Source organism: Aethalodelphis obliquidens, unplaced genomic scaffold (assembly GCF_003676395.1).
Source record: "Aethalodelphis obliquidens isolate GAN/ISIS:26980383/991018 unplaced genomic scaffold, ASM367639v1 scaffold18, whole genome shotgun sequence".
NCBI classification, from domain to species: Eukaryota; Metazoa; Chordata; class Mammalia; order Artiodactyla; family Delphinidae; genus Aethalodelphis; species Aethalodelphis obliquidens.
The window spans coordinates 23,809,111-23,818,627 of NW_020837962.1; the positions used below are offsets into that span (position 1 = coordinate 23,809,111).

The 9,517-nt window shown below is 43.8% G+C and overlaps 1 pseudogene; it reads left to right on the top strand.

Moving 5' to 3' along the window:
• Window positions 1–744: 744 nt before the first annotated feature.
• Window positions 745–1,461, top strand: LOC113626624 (pre-mRNA-splicing regulator WTAP-like; annotated as a pseudogene).
• Window positions 1,462–9,517: the final 8,056 nt, after the last annotated feature.

The window sequence follows — 9,517 nt, forward strand, 5'->3', positions numbered from 1 at the left end:
GGAAGGGAGGAGGAAGTGGGAAATAGAGGTGGTAAAACATTTTGCAATTTTCCAAGAACTAGATATAATCCAGGAGATGTGCATTTTCTATTGAAATAATTTTCTCCATAACAATACACACTCTTATTAGAACTGTATTTTTACTGACAGAGCCCAGAGTTCCTTCACTCAGCCTCCTGCACATAGAAGGAAAAACAAACCAAAAAAACAAAAGAAAAAGCACAAAATACACTCATCACTGTGATATAAATACGCTTTGATTTGCTCAGTCTCTTATTTATTTTTCTTTTGAGATCCACAGCCTTCCTGGACACTTCCAAACGATTCTGGGACTAACTGCATTTGCATGAAGTTATTTGAATTTTGATCTATGTCTTTAATCAGGCACATTGCTTTGAATACATTAGTTTGAATGGTAGAGTCAAATGGCTACTGTTTTTTCTGTAATGTGAGTAAATAAATTAATAGGATTTAGGGATTAGCTTGAATGTCTTCTTCTGTGTGACCTAGACAATAGAGTGTCTTATCATAACTGCATTCCTGACAATAAAGCATATAGTGTTTCCCAGTGAGTCAAAACAATAGCGATATAAATACAAAACATATTACTCATGTCTGCTGTGTACTTAGTTGTCCATTATTAATATTAATCATCTTTGCTTTCTTCCAGGGAGCTTAAAGTCCCATATATTTTACAATCAAAACTGTCAAGAGCCTCAGCGCCATTTTGTGGCAGCGAGACCCGCAAATAAATGGGAGAGCCGGGGCTGTTGCGGGAGGAGGAGCGCGGGCGCCGGCGGCAGCGGGGTCTGGCGGCCTGGGCAGCGAGCGGGTAGTGCGGGGTCAGCCTACGTGACTGGGAGGCACCGGCGCGGCCTCCGTCAGGAGAGGATTCAAGATGACCAACGAGGAACCTCTTCCTAAAAAGGTTCGACTGAGTGAAACAGACTTCAAAGTTATGGCACGAGATGAATTCATTCTCAGGTGGAAACAATACGAAGCGTATGTACAAGCTTTGGAGGGCAAGTACACAGATCTTAACTCTAATGATGTAACTGGCTTAAGGGAATCTGAAGAAAAACTAAAGCAACAACAGCAAGAGTCTGCACGCAGGGAAAACATTATTGTAATGCAACTAGCAACCAAGGAGCAAGAGCTGCAAGAGTGTACTACTCAAATCCAGTACCTCAAGCAAGTCCAGTGCCTAGCATTGCCCAGCTGAGATCAACAATGGTAGACCCAGAAATCAACTTGTTTTCCCTAAAAATGAAAGGTGAACTGGAACAGACTAAAGACAAACTGGAACAAGCCCACAAATCATACTCCCCAGTCAAGACTTCCCTGACAGTCCCACTGCGAGAAAGCTGTGGTGGGACAGCCAAGGACTCGTTTCCACACCAAGACTCAGACTTTTTGAGCCAAAAAGCCACATTCTTATACTATCCAGCTTGTAATGGTTAATGTAAAACTTACCAGATGAACCTTGTGTTTCAGCTTCTTTCTCTTCCCCCTCCCCTTGCTTCAGAGGCCTGACGGCGTTGGACTATTCCGAAGAAGTGGCCACCTCCAAAATATTCCCCTTCTGGGACATGTAGACACTTGAGAAGTGTTTCTGTTTGAAGAAAATAGAGGGAGAAACAGAAGTCTTAAGTCTGTGGCACACTGTGTCTTCAGACAGTTTGGAGGAATGAAAACCTAGAGATTTAAAATCATGAACTGAACATGTAAAATTCCAGTAAATGTAAAGATGGAATATGCATCGCTCTTAACCTTGAGCATAGTGACTTAGAGACACTGTAGATCAGTTTTGCCAATAAGACTGTGGACTTCGTGATTGTTGTTGAACTTCTGGGTCAAACTCAAATGAGGTGAATTTTGCCTTTAAAGGGTTTATTTTCTAAGAACCAACTTAATAGTCATGAGAGAATCAAATAATAGATGTCAGTACAAGTAGTTCATATATTTAACCATTTAGTTTGGGGCTCCATATTGCTTGATTGAGCCTTAAATCAATGTGGTTTTACTCAATGGTTTGTTCTTTGAATGGTTGCTAATACTATAGATAATCTTATTGAGGACTGTACAAATAATGAAGGTGTGGTATCAAACTTCAGGTCTACACTGTTTGAAGCATTATAAACATTCATTCAACAACTAGATTGTATAAGGATATTAGCTGTGATGAGACTCACTGCGTTATTTTTTTCAGTAGTGAAATTTATTAAATCCCCATTCCATTCAACAGGCACATGTTGAAAGAGCATTGTCATTGGTGTTAATGGGGGAATGTGTTCCTTCATTGTATTTGGGCCTTTTGTATTGCACTCTTGATATTAAATTAAATGTGCCTTGAAAAAAAAAACACTGTCAAGAATTATAACACTACTCTATGTGATCTCTATAAAAGGAGATATAAATGCCAATCAAAAGGGCCATTGGTTGCTTCATTTATATGCAAAGTGCTCCTGTCCATAAATTACATTAATAGTTTATATTCTCCATACCTTGTCACAGAAGGAGCTCAAAGCATGTTTGATCCTTTCATTCTTGTGACCTCTGCTTTAGGAGGAAGCAACCCTGGCAGGTCCGGGGATGCCCTTTGCCTCATACACTCCCAAACAAAGAGAACAGGCCACCCTCTGCCTTTTTCCTAGATAGTCCCAGATTCGAGGTCCTGATGCACGAGGGAGTGACAGGGACCCTGTGTGACTCAGGTGACACATCTAGGTCACTGTCACAACCCTGTCCACCAAGTTGGAGCTCTTTGGGGCCACGGTTCTTGCTTCTCTTTACTTTGTCAGGGAAAGAAAAATGCCAAATGCAACATCCATTGAAATGTCATCATCGGCACATCTCAGAGCAGACTTCTTTTGAACTTCAGGAATAATACACCTGATGATGGGGTCCAGGGCATTCCAGCCTGATACCAACTTGTATTCTTTAGTGAATAATATTTCAGCAAAATTCAAGAGTATATCCAATTTAGAGCATCCTTTATTAATCCATTTTGAAATGTCACTATTTTATTCCAAACACCTCTGGAGAATGTGTCAACAAGCACAAGGCAGTGAAACAAGAGAGGTCGTTCCTCTCGGACAGCAAAAGTGCCCAGTCAAGTGCCCAGTCGACTACCTGATAACATGTGAAGTAACTGTCTTCCTGCTTTCTTCCCATTTTCTAAGATATCTATTATCTGAATTGTGAACATTGAACCACGTTGGGGGAAAGCCACCTTCCTCCTGACTTGACCTTCAGGTCAACCCCTTCAGATAACAAACAACAGAGGAACGATCAGGCAGGTACCCAGAGGTTCACTGTCAGAGCCGTGTCTGTTCTCTTGGGCATCTCCCACGATTTCTCCTTTTTCTGTTCTGATAACTCCCCGGCTCTCATTGGAGGCAGAAGCAGCACTGTTAGAGCAGAATTTAATATCCATACTGGGTGGCGCCGTTACTTTATAGATGAGAAGGGGGAATAAGTGACTGTGTTTGGAGGCTGCTGGTTTATTGTTGATTTTTTCAAATCAAGAAACAGTTTTAAACCATTATGTTTATTTAACTTGTTCACTAATTAAATTATCATAAAGTGTCTATATTCTTGGCACTGCCCTTGAGACCTAAGGACCAAAGGAAATAAGAATAATCACTGCCATGTCTTATGTTTTATAAGGGGAGTTGCTCATTAATTTACTCAAATATTTATTGAGTCTATACTATGTGCTGGGCACTCTTTCAGTTTTGGAAAAAAAGCAATGAATAAAACAGACAGAAATCCTTCCCTTAATGGAAGCTTACAATTTAAGGACAGGAATAGTAAAAAAACAGAATAAATAAGTAAAACATACAGTATGTAAATGGTGTCAAGTTCTATTGAGAAAAAGAAAGCAGGGAAGGGATTAGGGTATGGGATTTCATTTTGCAGAAGAAAATATTTGGGTCAAGAACCCAAGGTGTTGAGGAAGTGAGACACATGCATAACCAAGGGAAGAGCATTACAAACAGAATGTGAACGCCAAGCCCTGAGAGGGAACATGCCCGGTGTGATACAGAAACAGCCCAGCTTTTATATTCCAAAGATGGCCACCACAATATTCCCCTCCCCCACGACCTTCCAGAGCCTTGCCATCCCTGCCCTCTATCAAGAGTCTATGTCTCCTCCCCTTGAGCCTAAGCAGGACCTTGTGGTTGCCCTGACTTGTAGTGTATGACAAGTATGACAGAAGAGATGCTAGGTGACCTCCAGGCTTGGTCATAAAAGGCAGAACAGCTTCTTCTCCGCCGCTCTCTTTCTTGGGATGTTTACCTTTGGGACCAGCCGCCATGCTGTGAGGAAGCCCAGGCCACACAGAGGCCCGCATGGAGAGGGACAGAGGCTGAGCTTCCAGCTGACTGCACAGCCACATGAGAAGCAGAAGCACGTGCTCCAGCCCCCAGGGTTGAGCCCAGTCAACTGACACCGTGTACAGCAGCACTGAGCCTTCTCACATAACCCCAGGGTTATGAGCAAAATGAATGATTTTTGTCACCTTCAACCACTCAGTTTTGGGGTAGTCAGAAGGCTAAGTGACCAAAACAAGTGAGGAAGGCCTTGGATTAGGAGACAGTTAAGGGGTGGGGCCGGTCCTTGAGGGTTTTACACACCACTGTAAATTCTTTGCCTTTAACACTAATGGGAAAGCCACCTGCAACAAGTAAATGCTGGTCACTGTTTGGGACCGGGGTGTCATCAAGAAGACAGCCTCCAGCAAGCACATGTCTCCTGCCCTCAGGCAGAGATTCTTTCAAAGACAGGGAGCCTTCCTTCCACTTTCCACAGGCAACATTTTGCGCTCACGGTGACAAACTCACTCAGAGACTGATCTGACCAGCCCATTTCCTGTCACAAAATTGTAATAGTCGCCTGTATGGTAAGCACACACCCTTGGGATGCTGGCCGGCACTGCCCCGTGTCACTGGGAGAATTCAACTTCCATGCACGTTTAGGTTTCAGCCAACTTAGACCCATAGATGCCCAAAAGGGGTGAGATACAGTGTGCTTTCCATGGAGGCTTTTGGACATTGTTTTCCCTCTGGCTCAACAAGCCTCTTGTTGGCTGACTTTGGGAGACTGCAGCGTGGCCCACCTGGCACAGAGACATTTGCTGCATCGTCGGGGAAGACAGGCAAGCGCGGTCCATGCAGGAAAGTGTTTTTCAATGCTGAGAGACTCAGAAAGATGAGCATTGAAGGAATCCATCCCTTATTTAAAAACTGAAGCATAGTTGATTTACAATACTGTTAGTTTCATAAAAGAATCCATCCTTGTTGACATTTTAAATAGGTTAATGCACCAATGTGAAGTGCAGTATCTGCTCCCTTTGGGGCTGAGATTATAGAAGTGCTCAGTCTGGAAGTTTGTAAAACTGGACAGCCTTCCAAACACGGGGCACATAAAGCCCCATGATGATGGTGGCCACGGTGAGTCTGGAGGGAGACAGGTCACCACTCCTGAGTCACACAGGGGCTAGAATCCTGTCCAACTCCTCTGGGGACAACGCTGAGGACTCCACACTGAGGTCCGGGAAGAGCCAGTACCAACACTTTTCTACTGAGTTGTTGAGTTTGTTGAGGCAACTGCTAACAGTGATCAATTTCCACACATTACATCCTGCTCCTAGGCAGGTTCAAAGGGAATTTGGGTAGGTGGATGAGAAACAGAATTCAACAAAATACCCTTTAGATTAGGTCCAGTCAGGAAGAAATAACTTCTGTTCTTGCTGTGTTGTTTCGTGTTAACCAATTCAGGATGGTAGGATGTGAGATGCTGAATAGCATTTTGGGTAAATGTCTTAGGAGAGTTGCCTTGAGAACCTTAATATTCTCAACCACACTGGTGTGAAGGCAGGTTGTGCTGGCACTGAAAGGCCTGCCAGACAATTAAAAGAAAGATGACACACGTTTCAGTTTGGCATTTGTCCTCATAAATTTGAAATCATGTCATTTCATCAGAAGGATATTAAGCCTTTCTTAAGACAATCCAGTCAAAAAAAGTGAGAACTAGAGGGTGCCTTTCTGATGTTCTCCTCATTTCACAGGTTGAGAACCCTGAGTCCCAGAACAGATAAATGGCTTGTTCAAGGCCCTCAGCTGTTTGGAAGTCAACAGTCATACAGTTCAAGTCCTAGGGTTTGGGCCCTTTAACACCATTGCAGTTGCTGATAACACAAGCCAGTAACTGCGATACCACCTGGTATACAAAAGGCACTCGATAACGGTGGCCTCCCCCCATCAGGCTGTGAGATCTTCGATGGCACAGTGAGGTCTCATTTATGCTTAACTCCCCAATGCCTTCCCTATAATAAGGGCTCATTTTTAATAGATAAATGTACACACACTGGATTCCTACCATTCTCAAAATGCTCATTGTTTCCTATTGCTGAAACACCAATTTATTATTTATTGATTGCCTGCTCTTCTTCATTCATTCAATAGATGTGGTTGTGCATCTTCTATGTGCTCAGTGTGGTGGATGCAGGAATGAGCAAAGCAGAGGGAATCCCAGGCCTAGTGGAGCTGACACTCCTGTGACTGTGTCCAGCTATAGCTAAGCAGCCAAAACAGTCAACTTGCCTTGACACACCTGACTCACAGGCCAATCAGATGAGGCCAGCGTACATACCTAGAAAAGCCAGACAGCTGTTCAAGACAGAACAGTGTCAGTGGGTTCAGATAATAAGTTATATGGCTGTTCAAAGGACGGGAGGTTTGGTGTGGCCAAAACAGTCTTAGGAGACCCCAAGGACAGTTTGGAGCAGTTTCTTGAGAACATAGTAGGATTTAAAAGAGCAGAGAGACGAGGAAGGGGATGACACGCCAGGGAGGTGGAGGAAGAGGCAGGAACAACATGAGTGAGATTAATGGGCCAGGAATGACTCTAGTCAAGCCAGATCCTAGGCCAGAGAAGGTGAAGCTAAGTAGAAAAGGCAGGGCCAGGTAGTGAAGGCACCAGTCATGGAAAAACCCAAAGAGAAAACAATATCTTTCATCTGCACTTTGAAAAATCTGCTGGGAAGTGAATGACAGGTCATTTGCAGGTGTATAAGTATTTCAACGTGTTTCTGTCCAGATTGAAGGTACACGGGAAACTTACTCCTCCATTATCTTTCCACCAACTTCAGATCGACACTTCTTCAGGTAAGGAAACCCACAAAAATATAGTAAGAAGAATTAGAGTGGATTGTCAAAATGTGAGAGAGTAAACGCCCACTTTCTTAGAACATACCCCAGCTGTTCATATTTCACAATTAATGTTCCATTGCTAATACTTTAGAAAATGGATTTCAAGTGTGTGCTTTCACTTGTCCATCTATTTGTGGATCTACTCTCTGTAAGTTGAGTCCAGAGCACAAACAAAACAGAAGTGAACTAGACGTTTAAAAGTAGAGATAGATATGTATTTTATTGTAAATATGTCTGTGCCATGGCTACAGGCCAAACTTCAGATTAAGAGCGTGAATGAGGTTGGGGGAAGGGGGCAATGAACAGGTCTGTAGATGAAATATCTAAGTCTTAAATTAACCACTTTGATAAATCAGTTGTCCTACCATAAAGTTAGGGGTTCTGTCTAATTAGTAGATCAAATGCACTATTGGCCTCAATTATTGGCCTCCCTCTATCAACACACGTGGCCCTCGAACTTTGGGGTCTCTTCCTGCTCTGACACCAGGCCAGCTTTGTGACTTGCTTTGGCCAACAGAATGTGGCAGAGTGAAGCCCTACTAGTTCTGAGCCTAGAACTCAAGAGCCTGTGTGTGTTTCTGCTCTATTTCTTGGAGCTCTGCCAAGTCTCGATCTGAACATACTGTAGGAGGAGACACCCCACGGAGCAGAGCCCAGTTGTCCAGGCTTGGCCCCCTTAGGTCAGTCAACAGCCAGGTGACACCCGGCCATGTGAGAACCTGGCCAAGATTAGCAGAACCACCTCCCCAAGGCACAGCTGAGCCCCAGAGGCATGAGTAAGCCCAGCCTATACCAGAAGTACTGTCCAGCTGACCCTCAGACTCAAGAAGGTCCAGTAATAAAGGCTTGCTGTTTTAATGCACTGAGCTTTAGTGGATTGTTGAATAGTAATAGCTCTCTGATAGAGACTAGGTCCTGGCTATACGTTAGAGTCTTCTGAGAGTTTTAAAATATACCAATCCTTGCACCCCTTGTCTCTATGCTGTGATTCTGTTTAATCCACCTAGATATTACTTTATTTTGTTCTGTTTAAGTTTCTCAGGTTTCTAACATGCAGCCAGAGTCAAAACTTCCTGGCTAGAAATAAATACGCCTCTTCCTGCCCTGATTTCTCCAAATATTAAAATTCTAGGTGAGTGGGCCTTTGTTGTCTTAGGTCTGGATAACACTAAAGTGTGTGTGCTTTTGCACATGTATCGCTGAGAACAAGACAAATCTGCCTTCCTACATGAAAAATGGTCCTCTATATGGCCATCAGTTTGTTCAGGCAAGAAGACAGTGATTTCTGTCCCAGTAGCCAATATCCAGGACTATCACTTATGGGATGGTTGAGAGAATTTATCCCCCCAAGGCCCTCCTACCTTTCCTCTGGAAGCTGGCTGAAACAGATACAAAGCCTTTTGCTACTTAATATTTAGGTTAGGCTATGAATCTGGCAAAACCAGGAACAAAGGGGAGGTGACATCTGTAGATCGCTGGGGAGTGAGGGAGGGACTTTCAGAAACGGTAGGACTGTTTTTACGTTCTAATTAAGGATGCATCAGAGAGTTGGCTTGTGAGAGTACGCGACCAACTTGGAGGAGGGAACTTGATGAAGAGCATTTTATTTAAGAGTAAGAAGATCTAGCTGGTAGATTCATTGGGTCCCCATCCCAATCCCCTTTCCTGGGCAGGTGTACCACCTCTCCCAACTGTGTCAGTGTTGGCTGCCAGTGACTCATACCTTCCCCCTTTGCCAGAGAATGGCCTTCAGCAGACAAAAGCCATGTGACTGGAAATGCCTGGGAGGTTATGCCCTCCCTCTTCTGACCTGGAGGCAACCTGCAGCTGGCTAATAACTGATGGACACAGGCTACAGAAGCTTCCTCAGACAGAACAGCCCTCTGGTGCCATTCACATTCTAGAACTCCCATGGGATCAGCTGAGGCTCAATTTTTAGTGGAAAGCCTGTATTGATGACTTCTTCCCTTGCCCTATCCTGTTTTTTTCCTATTGCTCTCTCTCTCCCTCAATAAATCACCAGTCCCAGAATCACTGTCTCAGGCTCAGCTTCTAAGGATCCCAGCTGAAGAACATCTGCTTTCCTGAAAAGTCTCCAGCTGCCCATCAGAAGTGCTGTCAACATCCTTCTATCCCTTCTTCCCTCCCACTGGCTCTGAGGAAGCAGCACTCTTCTCTTCTGGTATTCAGAGTGTAGATCACTTATCTACACTCTAAATACCAGCTTCTCAAATCACAGGGATGGTTGCTACACAGCCATTTTCCTCAGCATCCTTAAAGGTCTCTTTTTTCTACTAACC